The sequence below is a fragment of the Podarcis filfolensis genome (genome assembly GCF_964270895.1).
Source record: "Podarcis filfolensis genome assembly, chromosome: 8".
In the NCBI taxonomy this organism is placed as follows: domain Eukaryota; kingdom Metazoa; phylum Chordata; class Lepidosauria; order Squamata; family Lacertidae; genus Podarcis; species Podarcis filfolensis.
In genome coordinates, this window is record NC_139611.1 from 76,173,092 (window position 1) to 76,192,498 (window position 19,407).

At 42.9% G+C, this 19,407-nt stretch overlaps 1 long non-coding RNA gene across 1 annotated transcript; it reads left to right on the top strand.

The window, feature by feature from the left end:
• The first annotated feature begins 8,258 nt into the window (after positions 1-8,258).
• LOC310769265 lies at positions 8,259-11,462 on the top strand. Its single transcript, XR_014551588.1, has 2 exons — positions 8,259-8,466; positions 10,830-11,462. It is a non-coding gene; the product is annotated as an uncharacterized lncRNA (long non-coding RNA).
• Positions 11,463-19,407: the final 7,945 nt, after the last annotated feature.

Sequence of the window (19,407 nt, forward strand, 5' to 3'; positions counted from 1 at the left end):
GCAGCTTTGATGTTTGTGGATGCAGAGAAGGACTTTGATAACGTGTCATGGACCTTTATGGGGGGGAAAATATGGAGATGATGAATTTTGGAAAATCATTCCTAAGGGGAATTGACGCAAGTTATGCAGACCAACAGGGCATGATGACAGTCAATAATGTAGTATCAGAAAATGTAAAATTACCAAAGGGACAAGACAGAGTTTGCCCCCTGTCACCATCACTGTTCATTTTAGTATTAGAGACCCTGGTGAGAAATATAAGATCTGATGAAGAAATAAAAGGTATAACAGTTGAGTGCAAAGCATATAAGCTGAGAGCATTTGCAGATGACCTTGTAATGACCGTAGAAGACCCATTGGCAAATGTACCAAGGGTCCTAGATAAAATATCTGAATTTGGTGAGGTAGCGGGATTTAAGATAAATAAAAATGAAATGAAAGTACTGGTTAAAAATATGACAGAACAACATAAAAATGAGTTACAACTAGCAACACAACTGACAATTGGAAAAAAAAAGGCGAACTGTTTGGGGGTTTGGTTGACAGCTAAGAACAGAAATTTCTTTAAGGATAACTATGTATGGAACTATGGAAAGAAATAAAGGAAAATATGGATATTTGGGGAAGGATGAATTTATCACTATGGGGAAGAATTTCAGCAATGAAAATGAATGTATTGCCAAGAATGTTATTTTTATTTCAAACCATACCCATAGTCAGTGGAGCAGAACACTTCAAACGATGGCAAAAATATCTTTCTAGATTTATCTGGCAGGGGGGAAAAAACCAAGGATTAAATATAAATTATTAACAGATGCCAAAGAAAGAGGTGGATTTTCACTGCCAAATTTGAAGTTATATTATGAAGTGTCCTGTCTCTGCTGGCTGTGGGAGTGGATAATTTTTTTAATACATATATTTTAGACCTTGAGGGTCATAATAATAGATTTAGATGACATGCATTTATTTGGTATGAGAAGACTAAAGTGCACAAATGGTTTTTAAATCATTTGGTAAGGAAATCCATTTTCGCAGTATGGGAGAAATATAAAAAACCTGTTAGAGCAGAAGACACCATGGTGTCTTTCCTCACTGGAAGCAATATGCTTGAAAAAAACTAATGCAAAAAGTGAATGGGCAACCTATAAAGAGTTGCTAATGGAAATAGAACAACAATTAAAGTTGAAAAGATTTGAGGATACAAGACATTTAGTAACAGATTGGTTGCAATACCATCAGTTGAATGATGTCTTTAACACTGATAAGAAAAATGGGTTTAGTAAGGAAATTTCAAGGTTTGAAAAAGATTTACTGGAATACAATGTGAAGTTACTTTCCAAAATGTATAAGTTGTTGCTAGAATGGCATACTAAAGATGAGGAAGTTAAATCGGTAATGATACAATGGGGAAAAGATATTGGGCACAATATTCAATTTTCATCTTGGGAAAAGTTATGGAGGGAGGACTTAAAATTTACAGCATGCTGTGCATTGAAGGAGAACTATATGAAAATGATGTAACACCTACAAAATTAGCAAAGATGTATAGAACTACTTCAAATATATATTGGAAGGGTATAGAGAAGGAAGGCACGTTCTACCACATGTGGTGGATGTGCAAGATAACAAAAACATTCTGGGAAATGATATATAATGAGCAGAATAAATGTTTAAAACAACGTTTGGGGGGAGGCAGAAGCTTTTTTACTAGGAATTTCAGATGTAGAGATACCAAAGGAGCAGAAACGATTATTTATGTATGCGAGGACAACAGCGTGGATACTACTGGCCCAAAGATGGAAAAAAGACGAAGTCTTGACCAGGCACGAATGGTTGATGTAGATGATGGACAACGCCAAAATGGCGAAAATGACCAGGGAAATCAGAAACCAGGACATAGTAACTTTAATAAGGAATGGAAAAAAATATACAATTTACTTAAGAGAACACTGTAAAGAACTAAAAACTTGGACAGGATTTGAGTAACGCTTGCAATGTACTAAAAGCTAAGGTAAAAATGGATTATTTTAAGAAAAATAGAGAAAATATATGATGCAGTAGAAAATGTTTGATAATGGAAACCATGGAGGGGTGGGGGGAATCCTAAATGTTGATGATTGTGACTAATGCTTGAATTCAAACGAATTGTGTAAAACTGAATAAAAATGATTTTTTTTCTTTTTTAAAAAAGAGAGAATAGCCATGTTTTTGTAGCTCCCTAATAGAGAAAGCTCCACGGCCATTGCTGGCTCTAATAGAGACCTTCCTTGTAGTTATGGCACATTCAACTCCTGAGATCTCACTTCATTCTTTTCACCCTCTGGAAACCACGTCAAAGACAGCAGGATCAGTTTTACTGCTTAAAGTCTCCATTGCATCCACAGCCCATTCCACACTTTCCAGCCTTCCTGGAATGGATCTAGTATCCAGGCTTTTCCTGAAAGAGAGGCTTTTCCTGAAAGAAAATCTCCACCCCACCCCCAATTCAGCCCAAACACTGAGATCTAGCTCTGAGGGCCTTATGGAGGTTTTCTCACTGTGAGAAGTGAGGTTAGTGGGAACCAGGCAGAAGGCCTTCTTGGGAGTGGTATCCACACTGTGGAATGGCCTCCTATTAGATGTCAAGGAGATAAGTAACTATAGAACTTTTGGAAGACATCTGAAGGCAGTCCTGTATAGGGAGATTTTAAATGTTTGATGTTTTATTATGTTTCTGTATATGCTTGAAGGCACCCAGAGTGGCTGAGGTAACCCAATCAGATGGGGTGGGGAGTAGAAATAATAAAATTATTATTATTACTATTAAGAGGGATCCTTAGATGGAGGCCATTTTGAGGGGCTATTTTGTAGGTGGCTTCAGGGCTTTTGCCCTTGCCTATTTGGCTCTAACTTGCTCTCTTGAGTACCTTCATCATTGACATTTTAAATTGTAAATTATCTATATCGAAAAATAAATCTTAGAAGTGTCAATCAACAACTAATGAGATCATAGACAATTCCTTCACTGAGATTTGAATTTCAGTATGTTCCTCTTTATCTTTGTTGTGTATAAACAACACCCATTCCCAAACCTCACTGAACCATTTGTTCCCAAGTGTTGCCTGCAACATGAGACCATGGCCTATAAATAACTCCAGGTAAGCCTCTACCTGCACCAATTCCCTTGTTGATCCATCTCTGCTCTGAGACTCCTAATCTTTCCAGAATGATGAAGGCACTCCTGAGCGCATGCCTCCTCTTGGTCCTGCTTTCTCCAGGTAAGATGGGGGACATTTAATTACCTTTGGAGGACACTGAAAAGAACTCGCAGCTAGGGAGAGAAGGGGAGTTAGAAGTGCAGATCAACACCCCAGAGAGCAAGGAGGGCAGGGTTACCAAGAGAAAGTAGCAGAGAGTTAAGTCATGAATATTTCTTGTGATGTCATTATGATGGGCCCGATGACCCTTTTCCCCCTGGCACCATTGGGCCCGTCCTCTCACTTAAGTATAGTGCACACAACTCACAGAAAACCAATCCCACAGATTTCCACAGTCTACCTCAGATTATTTTGTAGGGGATTTGCGTGAAGTAAAACTTAATAATTAGGAGTCTCGGGCAGGATTTGTTCAAATTAACAATAACAATTTTATTTAACAAGAAAGTTCATGACACGAGTCGATAAAACTTAGGATACTTCAGTTTACAATGTTATTTCATTTCAAGGTTTTCTCAGTTGTTTCACACTTAATACTTTGGTTCTTAACAAGGTGGTACTTTCTGTCAGTTACACACCCCTAGATAACCCTGCTCCTGAGGCACTCCAAGGTTTCACTGGTTTGGGAGTCTTCTTTTACTAGAAGAATCTCTCCCCTCCTGACTGGAATGAGACCTAAGTAGACTGTCTCTTTACAGCTTCTACTTCTCCTTTCTCAACCTCAGCCCCCCAGTTAATTTCTGGCCTAAATACTCTTACAGGACACCGCACACTGTTCTTCACACTAAGCTCAGAGACTCCTTTCTCTAGCGTATGATATTTTCCTCAGAGTGGATGTTTCTGCCCAGAACCAACTCTCACTCCCTATCTTCCTACCTATCCTCCCAACCTCAATCCCAACCTACTCCAAAACCTCCTCCCAACACTCCCTCCAAAACTCACTCTCCCTGTCTTTCCAAATTCTCTCCTTTTCAACTCCCCCTCCTGGAACCTCGGCCAATCAGATGGTGCCATACATTAACCATTTTCTGGCATGGGAAAAAGAAAAAGAAAATACTTGGGGACCCAACCTGCCCCAGCAAAAACAAACTTTTCCTTCACAGTCATCCAAATAAATGATGTCATAGAGATAAATAATGAACACCTCACAGGAATCTTCTGAGGATTAAATGGGGAGGGGAAAACTATGTACACAGCCTTGAGCTTCTTGGAGGAAGTGGATGCAGATAAAAAAATAAATCAGAAAAATAGAAACTGAAAGTAAGTTAAATTGATAGATTGGTTCATCCCTAGTCCAGGATCCTGTCCTCACACTGGCCAACCCAATGATTATGGAAGCTCACAGTCAGGACCTCAGTGCAACAACACTCTGGCTTACACTCTGAGTTCCAGCAACTGATATCTGAAATATGCAACTTTTGATACTGGAGGTAGTACATAGGCAGCATGTTTAGTAGCCACTGAGAGTCTTATTTTCCATCAATTTGTCTAATTCCCTTCTAAAGCCATTCAAATTTGTGGCATTGACAAGCTCTTGTAGAAAATTCCATAGTTTAATTGTGCTAAGATGTAAGTTTGTAAACAAACAGTGGGAAGAAAATATATTTAAGTGAGAGTCTGGATGGGGGGGAAAGGTTGGCCATGGGAAAGGAAGAGTTCACTTCCCCACCTCTTGGAAATAATTTAACTGGTATTCTGGGCAATGGCTTCAAGAGTTTTAATTAATGAGTGTTTTATTCATTCTATTCTATTGTATTAAAATGCTTTTAAAATTGAACCCCTTTTAATTTAGAAGTATTAATTGACTCTCACCTCCTCCTTTGTGTGTCACTTAGCAAACTGCAAAACCAATTAATAATAATGTTAATGATGATGATGATGATAATAATAAATAATTCATGAAGTAAACTTTTGCTTCTGTCTTCAGCATTACCTCTACACTGCAGATATACTTATAACAAGACTGGAATGACATCCAATAGCTATCTTGAAACAACTTGTGACTCCGATGAAGATTCCTGTGAGGCCAGTGTTCTGCGTATAAATATAAGTAAGATTTGCCTGATTTTTTTGTCTTTTTGGGTGGGTGGGTGTGTCTTTTTTGGTCTTTTACTGTTTGATTAGATCCAGGTTAAGATAGTTGAGCTTTAAGGGTTCTAATAGCATACAGAAGTCTACGCTGGGGCAACTCACCTATGAAAAAAGTGAAGTGAGGAAGCTGTGGCGCTTCAGCTGTAGATGAATTAGAGCTCTCATCAGCCTCAGCTAGCCTGGCCACCAGTCAGGAATGATGGGAGATGCAGTCCAACAACATCTGGAGGATCACAGCTTCCCATCCTGAAGTAAGGAATGGATTACATTTGAAAATGGGGAATCTAACATCACCTGCTCACAACCAGTGGCTGAATCTGGGTGCTTATCTCCAAGCTTGGGGAACTTGATTTGCATTAACTAGAAATCCCCACTGACCCAAACCAATGGACTCCAATTTAGTTTTGGTTATCAAACGAGACAATAAACCTAGAATATAACCTGAATATCCCCTTTGCCATAAATGACATTGAAATTGAGACTCCTTTCACAGATCTATAAAAAAACTAATCAAAAGCTGAGCAATTGGGATGGGAAATGAAGGTGCTTCACACTTTCATGGCTCCCCCTCCCCCCTCAAGTAATTTTGAAATAATTCTCAGTGATGAAATGATTAGGAAGGAACCAACATTAAGGGAGTATTCTTGTAGTTCACCTATTAAAAAGGGTTTCCGTTACCCAGCTTGATTCAGTGTGGGCCCCTCCAACCTGATTAAATTCTTTCATACTTCAACCATTGGTTAAAGTTGTTTTGATCCCCTTGCTTGATCCTGATTCACCCACCCCTTCTACCTAGAAGGACATGGGTGCCATTTCTGGTTCGTCTGAGGCGCCAAAATGCCTTGGGGCAATCCTGGGTGGGATGGTGGTGCTCACTTGACCATCTGTTCCAACATCACTGGTACATTCTTGGAGGGACAGGGGCAAGTGGACAGTAAGGCTGGTGCAATGCAATGTCTTGCCAAGTTTCTTGCACTGGGCAACAGGAGTTCAGGGAAGCATTTCCCCCAACCTGCAAACTGTTATGATCGACTAGCAGAGAGCGTGCAGTGTATGGCACATGTATTGTCAGATGTATAGGAGAAGGCATAAGTCCTCGTGCTTGAAATTTGATGTGAAATGAAGTTCTGCATACATTCCAAATTTAAAGCATTATACAAATTAATTGCAAACATAAAAAAGAGGTTGGTCCTATGGATTACGGAGGCAAGAGACTACTACTTGTGGCAGAGAGCTGAACTCATAAATGCCTGCAGAATACTATTCTGTTCCACCTGGACTATGCAGATCATTAAGAATAGATCTTTCCACACTGGTTCATTGATATCTATTGATTTACTTTTAATGTGGTTTTTCTTGTATCTTTTACCAGATTTTTCGCTCTATAGGACGCACTTTTCCCCCTCCAAAAATGAAGGGGAAATGTGTGTGTGTCCTATGATGCGAATGCTGGCTTTTGCTGAAGCCTGGAGAGCGAGAGGGGTCGGTGCGCATCAACCCCTCTCACTCTCCAGTCTTCAGGAAGCTATCCGCAATCCTTCAGAGCGCGGTGGAAACTCCCGCCGGGCTCCGAAGGCTTGCGGACAGCAGCCTGCAGCCCGAAGCCCGGGGAGCGGGCTTTGGGCAGCTGCGCAACTTTGACTCCGCTCCAGGACCTGTTCTGGGGGCTGGGGTCGGGGGAAGCTTGGGCTTCCCCCGCCCCAGCCCCACAGCTAAAATCGAAACCCCACACAGCCTCTCCCGGCTGGAGAGGTTGTGCATGGCTAAAGAGGAAGCCAAGACAGCCAACGGGATGGATCCCACTGGCTGTCTTGGTTTCTTTGCTCTTTGGGGCTGAGGGGAGGGGAATAAAACTAGGTGCACCCTATGGTCCGGTGCGCCCTATGGAGTGAAAAATTCGGTATGTATGAACTGTATGAAAAACATTTTGATATTTTTTCCTCTTATGTTATAGCAGTGCACACGCATTTAAACAAACAAAGAAACAAACAAACAAACAGCACCTCACTTTAGATTGCCAAATTTAATAATACTTTCCATATTGTTAGTTTGAAAAGGTCCTGATTCAGGAATCAAAGAAAATTGGAACCATTACAATGAATGTGCCTTAGGAGCAATAGTCCTGAATATTTTCCCCAGATCTAGATATTTCTTTCAATTTCTTTTTCATAGGGGGACATCGAGTGCAACTTTTGAATCAATGCAGATCATCCGATGATTGTTTCTCAGGCAGTTACAGCTTCACTGCAGGGGATGGTAAATTCTTTGAGATGAAGCAGTTCTGCTGCAACACTGAACTGTGTAACAATGCAACTCTCAGCCGTAAGTTTCTGTATAATTTTAAAATCCACAACATGTTAAGGCTTTGCATTGGATTTGGCCAAGGACTGGATACTTACTCAATCAGCAGTACTCAGAGGACCTGGGCCTCATTCAAAAGGGGTGAGACCGCCCCAGATGGCTATATGGGTTGAGCAGGTCAGCACTATTCGGCCTCTCAAGGGGTGGGGAGGCAAGCAGGATGAAGAAGCAGGCATGAGGAGAAACTGTGAAGAAGAGGGACCTACTGGGCAGCTACATCTCTGCCTGAGAAGGGATGGGTTCCCTTTCCAACCAGGCCTCTCCTGAATCTGTCCCAATGTCAATCCTAAACCCAGACTGGGTCTAGACAATCTTTTCATCCAATAATACTTGCAGGTGCCCCACCAAAACTGTAAAGCCCTTGGGTGATTTGCAATAATATAACATACAGGTACAAAAACAGATCCAGTGGTACCTCGGGTTAAGTACTTAATTCGTTCCGGAGTTCTGTTCTTAACCTGAAACTGTTCTTAACCTGAAGCACTACTTTAGCTAATGGGGCCTCCAGCAGCCGCCGTGCTGCCGGAGCACGATTTCTGTTCTTATCCTGAAGCAAAGTTCTTAACCCGAGGTAATGTTTCTGGGTTACCAGAGTCTGTAACTTGAAGCGTATGAAACCCGAGGTACCACTGTAAAACCATTAACATGCTCCCTATACTTTTGATTTTGGCAGTTCCTGATCGCAACGTGCTGGCTGAAAATGGCCTGAAGTGCCCAACCTGCTTCTCCAAAGGAGCCACACAGTGTAAAAGTAAGAAGACCATCAACTGCCTTGAGGATGAGACCCAGTGTGTTGTTTTTAAAGGATCTCTTTTTAGAGGTAACATTGCTACTTAGGCAGGGGGAAAGGGCCTAGTCGTTGGATGGATCATGCAGACTCATTCCTGTTCTCCTATTCTCCCCCTCCCTTCCCTTTTCCTTGCATATTACTAGAAATGTGAGAGGGTCCACTTCTCTCACTGGCCACATTCTGCACCCTTCCTTAGCCTGCCTGGACTGTGTCCTTTAACTCTCATAATGCCACTTGCTTGTCCAGAAGGAGTATTCCCCTTGGCTGGGGAGGGCGGGGTATAAATAAATAAAAATTATCATCATCATCATCATCATCATCATCATCATCATTAAAAACACCCTTCTGAACAAAAGTAAAAAGTGCATTCATTGCTTCACCCCAGTTGCATCTGGATCTGTCCACCATTGGGTTGCAGTCGAGGACAAAATGTGTCCCCCTTGCTCAAAAAGCATATTGGGGGGGGCCACTAGAGGCGCATTGGAAGATGGCCGACAATACCATCTCTCCGACCCACACGGGGTAATTAAAAGGCGGTTATGGGAGTAGGCAGCCTCCCTTGTTGCCCCAAGGGAATGGGGAACACTCCCCTTGCCTGCTGTGCCCATAAATCACCCCCAAATTCGAAAGAAGGGGGTGAGGGCACTAGGCAGAATGCCCCTGTGTGGACTTTGGCTCTCCTGGACACTGTCTCTGATAGCGCACTAGCTGCAGCAATTTGGAATAATTAATTACAAAAGAAGCAAATGCACATTTTTCAAGTGTAGAAGGGGAGTGAAGACTGCTAATTGAAGGGACCTCTGCGAAAGAAGACGACGGGTTGGAGCAACAGGAATATTTTACGATGAAGATACATCAAAGGCTGGGTATGTCGGCAACGGGACTGAATGGGGGGGGGGAACCTTTTTTACTCTTCTTCTATGTGATTAACCAAGAACCCCTCCTCATTAGAACCATCGGTTTAACTGACCCAAGCAGGATGATTAAGGTCTGTGTGGAAATAAACTTTAACCAAAAGTATGCTTTATGGAGCTCGAGAAGGAATAAGAGCTTTTGGAATGGAGCAGCAATTAATTCAGAGTCGCCATCTTGCCAAAGGATTTATAGCCGGGAGGAGGAACGGATTTGTTTTCAGACTGCATTCCTGGTGAATCTCCTCAGAGGTTTGAGAAAGGAGGCAGATTTGTGAAGATTAATGACGCTAAGACTGTTTTGATTTATGGAAGTGATGTTATATGGAAAATGTCTGGATATGGCTACTGGATAAAAAAAATATCCACGCAGGATTACAAACTGTTTTAACCAGCTTGTGGAGACTATCAGAGGTCACAAAGAGAAAGGAAAAATATATGAAAATAACAACAAGAGATGTGGAAAAACAATAAGAAAGGACTGGATAGTACTGTGAACATCATATGGTCAGATTTGTGGACATTAAAACAGCAGCAAGAAGCAAGAAGTTGATTGGATCCCCTTCGGAACTTGAAATATGGGTACCCCCAACAAAAATTTAAAATTCAGCTGTGTAATTTGGAATTTATGTAATTTGGTTTGATTTGATGTGATTGGTCGGTTAATAAAAATTATTCAAAAAGCATATTTATTATGTAAAAGGCATATAATAAGTTTTCTTAAATTCTGTGACAATGAGCAGTATCTGGCTAACTAATTCTGTGCAACAGAATTTCCGCTCTTGGAAACTTATAAAATAAAATCAGGATTCTATGGATGCTTAGATCACAGTGGGGCAATGAGGAAGCCTCAGTGGGCATCCAACCATCCTGAGAGACAATGAAGTACATCTCCAGCTTTTTGTTTGTGTGTCGCTGCATCACACTGTTGTCTCATGCCAGGTTAAAACACTCAAGGTTCCCACACCAGGGAGGGAGTGTTGTTTTCAAATCTTGCTGTGTGGCCACAGCATGTGACTTTTAACATGCCCAGGAGATAGCAGGGATAGAGTTCCTCCCATTTTATTGCAACTCAGCTGCACACAAGAATTTAATCTGCTTAATCTAGTTAATTAGGCCTGTTTTCAGATTCTCTACTTTCATTATATTTTATAAATATAATGTCAGAGGCTGGACTGAGGAGGAATGGTGGGAGCTGCCCCCTTCTTTTCTGATTTCCTGAAGCCTGATAGATAAACTGTTTATTAATAATCTTGGGACTCCTTTGGGTATGATGGCAATTCTGAATTACATATGAGTTTCTTTTTATCCGAACTTCATGTTGAAAATTTTGTTTATTCATGTTCCGATGAATTATATTTTTCAGATTTCTTAAATATACACATTTTAAACATAACTAAAATTGTCATTTAGCCTCACAAGCACAATCTCCTAATACCTGAGTAAAGGACTAATGTCAACATTTCTTTCCTTTTCTTCTAGCCCCCATTCATCTCCACGATTTCACATTCCAAGGCTGTGGAACAACAGATTTTTGTGCCATCCACAGAAGAAGACTTGGATCTGGGGGATTTGCCCTTTTTATTACCCAAAAAAGATGTTATAATGCTTCAGGAATCTCACACCAGCCTGAACATGAAGGGTAAATAGGACAGTGTAGACCTCCTCCTTGTGTATTGCAAAATTCGTGGCAATGAGGGGGAACTGGAGGCCTAGTGGTGAAGTCCAGGGCTCAGGATCTGTGGATCTTTCTTTTTTGCTTTTGGTGGGGATAAAGGGAAGCAAGGGGCAGAGAAAAATGGGTCAAAAATGTGCGGGTTGTAGATTCTAACTACAAAGAACCCTCTAGTGTATCATTAACGAATAAGTTTTATTATGATCATTACAAAACAAAATAAATGGTTATGGAAAATAAAATTTTGGTTCTTAGTTCTGTTTCAGATACAAATGCAATTATTATTTATTGGTTTAGCTGAAGCAATTACAAAATATAAAATACATGAAACAGGATAAACGCAGAATAATTTTTTCTCCTTATAATCGTCACTGTAAAAGCAGAACAGACCACTTTTTCAGAGGTGTATGGGCACTTGTCCCTTAATAAAAAGTTAATCATATATCGAATCCATCTCTCAGTTGGGAGATTTAAATATTTGAACAAAACTTCTCTTAAGTCCTCATTGTTGTTGTTGTTGTTTAGTCGTTGAGTCGTGTCCGACTCTTCATGACCCCATGGACCAGAGCACGCCAGGCACTCCTGTCTTTCACTGCCTCCTGCAGTTTGGTCAAATTCATGCTGCTAGCTTCAAGAACACTGTCCAACCACCTCGTCCTCTGTCGTCCCTTCTCCTTGTGCCCTCAATCTTTCCCAACATCAGGGTCTTTTCCAGGGAATCTTCCCTTCTCATGAGGTGGCCAAAGTACTGGAGTCTCAGCTTCACGATTTGTCCTTCCAGTGAGAACTCAGGGCTGATTTCCTTAAGAATGGATAGGTTTGAACTTCTTGCAGTCCATGGGACTCTCAAAAGTCTCCTCCAGCACCATAATTCAGAAGCATCAATTCTTTGTTGATCAGCCTTCTTTACGGTCCAGCTCTCACTTCCATACATCACTATTGGGAAAACCATAGCTTTAACTATACTAAGTCCTCATAGATGGGACAAACCAGCAAGTAGTGGGTAGATATTTAGGAACCTCTTGTTACGAAAAAGGAGCAATGCTGCTGAGTTCTCCAGATGGCTGGAAAGCCAAACAGGATGTTGATGTTTTGGGACTGTACCGTGGGAACATAGGGACAGTCTATTCAGTGCACTGAGCACCGGATGTTAGCTCAGAGTGTCACATGACTCTGTACTGGAAGTACATGGGAGGAGTTTTTCTCGCTTTGCTGTTGATGTTGAGAGAGTGCAGACACGTTTTCTTTGTACTGCTGGAAAGACAGAAATAAAGGCATGTAAATATATTTCTGTCTATCTCTCTCCCCTCCCTGGGAATGGCAGGGGAGGAGGGACGGTGTGTTCTTCTCACGTTTGAGGAGAATCGCCGATAGTTATCTCGCCTTGTCTTGCCGGGAGTCGCTGATGGGGGAGATCAACAAGGAATCCAAGCCGGGCACCTGGAGAGTGGCCAATTCCTCTGACTAAGGCTTGAATTCTGACAACTGGTAGCAGACGCCGGTGGTTATCTGATCCATGGGAATCAGCATGAGAGGTGAGAGGTTGATGGATCGTGTGCCATCCTCTGCACCAAGGAAAGAAGATAACGTCTGCATTGCAGCCAGAAGCTGAACAGACGGCTGGACACCGAGAGGGGGTGTTTTCCAAGCATTGGAGCCCCAAAAAGGTATGCTGAATTTCGGGCTGAAAGTGTGAACGCAGATTGATTCATTCTCTGGTTCACAGGAGCTGCGTTTGGAAAAACAGCTCTGAGAGCAAAGGCTTGCATACCAGGAATATTTGTGGTTGATAAGACTTCCTGTCTGAAGAAAGGAATGCACAGTTGCTAGGCAACGACTGGCTCAGTCGGAGAGCCTGGGAAGTTGAATTGTTTTGACTGTCTTAGCAAGGACTTTGAAACAGCTTGCAGTCAACCTGCCAGAGAAGGCAGTAAACAGCCCAAAAGAGACTTTTGGATTTTACTGGCTCGAGAGTGAGAGCTGAGACTTGGATTCAAAATGGATGCCAAGAAGGGGGGGAGGCTTACCTTACCCGCCTCCACTGACAAATGACAATTATTCATCTTGGTCTGTAAAGATGAAGGCCCTGCTGCAGAATCAGAGGATCTTTGATGTAATTGAAAATCCCATCCCTGCAGCGACAACGCGAGGTTGGGAATCACAGAATCTAAAGGCCAGGACGGCTGTTATTCTGTGTGTCTCAGATAGCCAATTGGTGCATATTCAGAATTTACAGTATGCGCGAGAGATTTGGCAGACGCTGCGAAGAACACATCAGGGGGATGCTGGTTCTTCAGCGTTGCTGTATTTTGAGAAGCTGACCAATCTGAGGCTTGCGCCTGATGGAGATGTTCAAGCGCACCTGACGGAAATGAAATATCTGCGCCAACAGATGGTGGAACACAATTTCCGTCTACAGGAGGAAGTGTTCTGCTTCATGATGATAAACAGCCTAAATCGGACTTACAAAACCGTTGCCAGTCAGCTTGGTTCCCTTCCGGCTCAAGATTTGACCGCGGAGAGGGTGTGTGCCGTTGTTTTGAATGAACACGACCGCCTTGCTGCTCTGGAAGTGAAGGACAGGCGGAGGGAGGAACGGAGTTCTAATTCCCCCACTGATGTTGCTACTGGAGAGAATGCTGTAGCTTTGAACGTTGTCCGATGTTTCAATTGTGGACAGGCTGGGCATCTTCAGCGGAACTGCAAGAAGCCACGCCAGCCAAAAGGAGCTAAGGGCCGCTCAGCAAAGCCTGAGGCAGCAGGCAAAGGTCATACCAAGTCTTCGGTGAAACCTGCAAAGGCCCTGATGGCAAAAGGAACCACGCCAGATGTTGGAAACTCGTTTATAATCGATACGGGCTGTTCTGTTCATATGTCCCCGCACAGAGGACTCTTTTCAATGTTTAAGGAGCAAAGCTTGGCTGTGAAACTAGCCAACGGTCAGGAGCTGGAAGCGACCGAGTTTGGAACTGTGTATCTTGAAAGTCTGAACTTGACTATACACAATGTTTACTTGGTTCCTGAATTGAAGTTCGATCTGCTGAGTGTTTCGCAGATTGCAAAGAAAGGACTGAAACTGTCCTATGATGCTGAGAGCTGCAAGATCTTCAAAGATGGAGAGTTGTATCTTTCTGCCAGAGAGAAAGATGGACTGTATTTGTTGACTTATGAGCAAAGTGATTACATGGAATGTAATTCTGAGTCTAACTTGATTTCTCTCACAGGTGTGACCAAAACGAGCGCCGAGAAGATGGCCAGGGTCGACAGAGCGTTTCAGCGGGTGTATGCTGATGTGGTCCTCTAGAACCATCTAGAGGCAATGCAAGATATTATCTTGTGTGTGTGGATCATTTCTCTAACTTTGTCTGGATTTATGTGTTACAGAGGCCACAGGAAGTCTTGGAAAGGTTTCAGGAGTTTTGTGACAAGGTTAAAAATATGCATGGTGCTAACATTGATTGTTTTTTAACAGATGAGAAGCAATTTTTTCTTTTACAGGATTTTCAAGAGTTCCTGCAGAAGAAAGGGATAAGACACAAGGTTGCTGTTTCAGCGGAAGCGTGGAACAGGGGTGTCTGTGTACGGGTGAACAAAGAATTGCAAAAGGGGATGAATGCGCAATTGCTTAGTTCACATCTGCCACATGAGTTCTGGGCGGAGTCACTAATGTCGTTTTGTTATACGTGGTTGAGAAAGGTTTCAAAAGAGTTGGGAAGTTCTCCTTTTGAGAAACTGTTCCATAGAAAACCTTCTGTTGCCCATTTCAAGGTTTTTGGGTCTCATGTGAGGACAGAAGCTCCAGGTGGAGTAAAGAATGCCAGAGGCATTTTTGTGGGATATGAAAAGGGTCTCTACAGAGTAATTTTGTCTGAATCTGGTCAGGTGATTCTCACAAAATTTCTAGAGAGTGCTCCTGAACAGGAGAGAGTGATAGTACACACATTTCCCACAGAGGACAATTCAGATGATGATGATGATTTTACAGATTACAGTGGTACTGAGAGCGACAGTGATAGCTCAAAGAGCTCAGTTGTCACAGTCATTGAGAGGAAATCTCACACAATGGATAGACCTTCACAGGTGAAGGATGAACCACTGTTTACTATTGGAACTGGTTCTCCTAAGAGTCCTGAGACTGAACCAGTGAGCAGAGAGGATCAGCACCTCATACGCAGGTCTGAGAGAGTAACAAAGGGTGAACCACCCAAAAGGTACTCAAAAGAGTTTGCTAACTTAGCTGTTGCATGTGTTGCTGTTGTACACAACCGAGGACAGGTTGGAGCTGTGTCTAAGTCAGAGACAAAGACACAACAGAGAGTTGCTAGCCAAGGTAATGCAGATGCACTCATTCCTTGGAAGCCAGACAACCAGAGAGGTACACTGGGGAAACCAGTGGCGAGGAGTTCCAAGGGTGGAACTGTAACAACAGGGGAGTGTTATGTGTATAACAACTGTTTGTTTTCTTCTCTGGATCATGCTTTGCTTACCGCAACACGCATTGATTCTTTTGGGGGAGGATGTTACGAAAAAGGAGCAATGCTGCTGAGTTCTCCAAATGGCTGGAAAGCCAAACAGGATGTTGATGTTTTGGGACTGTACCGTGGGAACATAGGGACAGTCTATTCAGTGCACTGAGCACCGGATGTTAGCTCAGAGTGTCACATGACTCTGTACTGGAAGTACATGGGAGGAGTTTTTCTCGCTCTGCTGTTGATGTTGAGAGAGTGGAGACACGTTTTCTCTGTACTGCTGGAAAGACAGAAATAAAGGCATGTAAATATATTTCTAACTATCTCTCTCCCCTCCCTGGGAATGGCAGGGGAGGAGGGATGGTGTGTTCTTCTCACGTTTGAGGAGAATCGCCGATAGTTATCTCGCCTTGTCTTGCCGGGAGTCGCTGACGGGGGAGATCAACAAGGAATCCAAGCCGGGCACCTGGAGAGTGGCCAATTCCTCTGACTAAGGCTTGAATTCCGACACCTCTATCTCCATGTAGGCAAACCTTTTATACCTAGGGCATCTGGTGATAGCATCCTTCAACAACGATGGACTTCAGACACTGGAGTCACAGAGCTGTAAATGCTTTCCCCCATTTGGTATTTGTGATGCTGGTTACATAGTGACGGGGTTGAATGTGTAGTTTGGCATATCAAGATGCAGGATGGTCCCACCCATGAAGCAAGATGTGGTGACCATCTTAGGTGGCTGGATTGATAGGGGTCGTCAGGAACATGGCCCCCCAGAGCACAGCAGGACAGTCAGCCTCAGAAATTGAGCTGAGCTAGCAAAGGGATAACTCAGTAGATGCGAGCTGTCTGAGTTTAGAGAGGACAGCCCACCCCCTTTTCCCCAGGGAATAATCTTTTTGTTCTCATGAGGAAGAGAGGAAGAGTTGGAAGCCAGGCAACCATCAGCTAAGCCAGAGTCTGAGGCTGTGTCTTCTGGGGAAGAAAGGTAAAAAAGGTAAATGCCCCCTGGACAGTTATGTCCAGTCAAAGGCAACTATGGGGTTGTGGTGCTCATCTCGCTTTCAGGCCAAGGGAGCCAGCGTTACTCCACAGACAGCTTTCCTTGTCATGTGGCCAGCATGACTTAACCACTTCTGGTGCAACGGGACACCGTGACGGAAACCAGAGTGCATGGAAACACCGTTTACCTTCCCACCACAGTGGTACCTATTTATCTACTTGCACGGGTGTGCTTTTGAACTGCTAGGTTGGCAGGAGCTGGGACAGAGCAATAGGAGCTCACCCCGTGATTAGGAAGCCATGAGGCTCAGTGGTTTAGACCACAGCACCACCCGCATCACTCTGGGGAAGAGACAGGCCAGCAATTCAGTCCCTGAATGGGGAGACTGGAGAAGCTTTAAGAGCAACAGAAGGGAAGGAGAAGAAAGACGGGATTTTGGCACTCATGGATACAATGTTTGTGGGATTTTGGCATTCATGGATACAATGTTCCAAGACCCCCAGAGGCTGGCTGTCACTTCCAGGCAATTGCTTAATTTGAGGCAGGGGAGTAGAATAGTGATGCAATTTTGGTTGGAGTTCAATATGTGGTGACAACAGCTGGAGTGGGGCGATAAGCCCCTTGTGATGTTGTATCGAGCCAGGCTTAATGGGGACTTACTGGATGAACTGGCCAGGATGCGCCCCCTCCTCATTAGAGAACATGGTACACGCTTCTCTCTGCAACTATGGAACGAAGGATCAAAAGTAGGGGGCCAGGCAGACAGCCATTAAAGATGGCTGGCATTCCTGACATTTCAGCGCGAAGGTTTGGCAGTATGCCCAGAGAGGAACTGGGGGAGGCAGGCTTCAGACTTCGCCGGCTGAGCGAGAGAGAAGGAGAAGAGAGAGGCTGTGCTTTGTCTGTGGCATGCCATGCTCTGGATGTGTTTTTCTTGTAAATAAACTTACATAAAACTGATGGAGAGTCCTTGATGCTTATCCTTGGCCATTAGGAGGTGCTGCTAGTCTCCTCCAGTCCTTGTTTCCTGTGGGGAGATATATATATATATATATATATATATATATATATATATATATATATATAATCTTTATTGAGGTCCAAAGACCTATAGAACAATTTCAGAAGAAAATACAGTTAAGACAGCCAACCACAAAAGAGAGAGAGAAACTGAGGTGCTCATTTTGTTTTGTCTCGAGCTTGATGATCATTGTTTCTTTTGACTTCCCAAAGAAACTTTCCCATGGCCAGTGTAATATCATCAAACCTGTCATCCAAAAGATATTTAATATGGGAGGCTTCAGATTTTTCTGGCAGATTTGCTAGTAGGGGTTTGATCATTTGGTCCCTTGCTTGCTCGTACTGCCCATAATGCAGTAAGATATGCTTCATGCAGTCGATGTTCTGAGAACATAAAGCCTATTCTGATAAGTGATGCCTCTCAGTCTACCATTTAGCACTTCCGAAGGAAATACATTTAGTCTGGCTTTGGTAAATAAATGCCGATAGGTCAGTACAGACAGGTTCCTAAGATATGAGGATAGCTGAAAGTCGTACCCATATTGGATTCCTGCTGCTATCGGGCCACAGATTAAATAGGATCGAAATGGCAGAAATGTTTCCTGTGGAGATCTTTATTCATCACCCCTCACATTGTTCCTGATGTTGATCTTCACTTAACCCTTTCCCCCCCTGGAATAGGGAGGTACTATTTTGTGGTTTGCCTCAGCTGCCAACATGTCTTGGGCCAGCCTTACCAAGGAGCACATTTGACAAGACAGGCAGAAGTGTGATGAGCACAGAAATAATGCTTTAAAATATGAAATTTCATATGGCAAGGTGCCACCTCACTAGCTAGCACACTCATACTCATCAATAATAATAATAATAATAATAATAATAATAATAATAATAATAATAATAATAATTTATTTATACCCTGCCCATCTGGCTGGGCCTCCCCAGCCACTCTGGGCGGCTTCCATAAAAACCAAAAATACAATAAAATATCACACGTTAAAAACTTCCCTGAACAGGGCTGCCTTAAGATGTCTTCTGAATGTCAGGTAGTTGTTTATCGCTTTGACATCTGCTGGAAGGGCGTTCCACAGGGCGGGCGCCACTACCGAGAAGGCCCTCTGCCTGGTTCCCTGTAGCTTTGCTTCTCGGAAGGAGGGAACAATAATGTGTAGCATTTCCTTATCCCTAGCTGGAGGCTCCCCATTGTTAAAAGTCAGCATCTCATTGAAACCTCCACCCCCATATAAAATACCTAAGGGAAAGGATATGCACTCTGACCACTGTGCAAACACCAGCTTCCCTAGGAGCCAACTCCTAGGGGGCAAGGGGTCTTCACCACCTCCAGTAAAATGTCTGAGGGAGCTGGGCTCTCCCAAAGTTGATGGGCATTGCTATTCACATGGTATGCGTGCACCACATCATGTGACTGATTGGGTGGGGCATGGCTAACCAGCCCCTCACCCCTATATTATTCAAGTTGGCACAGCTGACCACTTCCAAAAGGAGAAGCTTTGGACAGCTCTAAGATAGTGCATATATTTTTATTCCTTGGTTTTACAAATTCCGCTTTTGAGGAGATCCCCATTTTTGTGCACCATAAGAGATTTGTGGGGTGACTTTGATTTCAAAAGTTTTGAGGGCTGGGGGAATCTGTATACACCCTTTACTCCAATAGAACCTTGATAGAGAGTTGACTGAATTAATAACCAATGTATTGTATTTACAAAGTGCTTATTCAGATTTAAAAGCATAAACCTAGTTATTTAAAAGATTTCACCAGATCAGTGAGTGAGGTGCTCCTCAAGTTGCCACTTGTGTTTTTAAACCTATTGGCAGAAATCAAAACAATTGAGTTTAAGGTTTTTTGTTTTTTTTGCATTATCAAGTCTTCTTTCG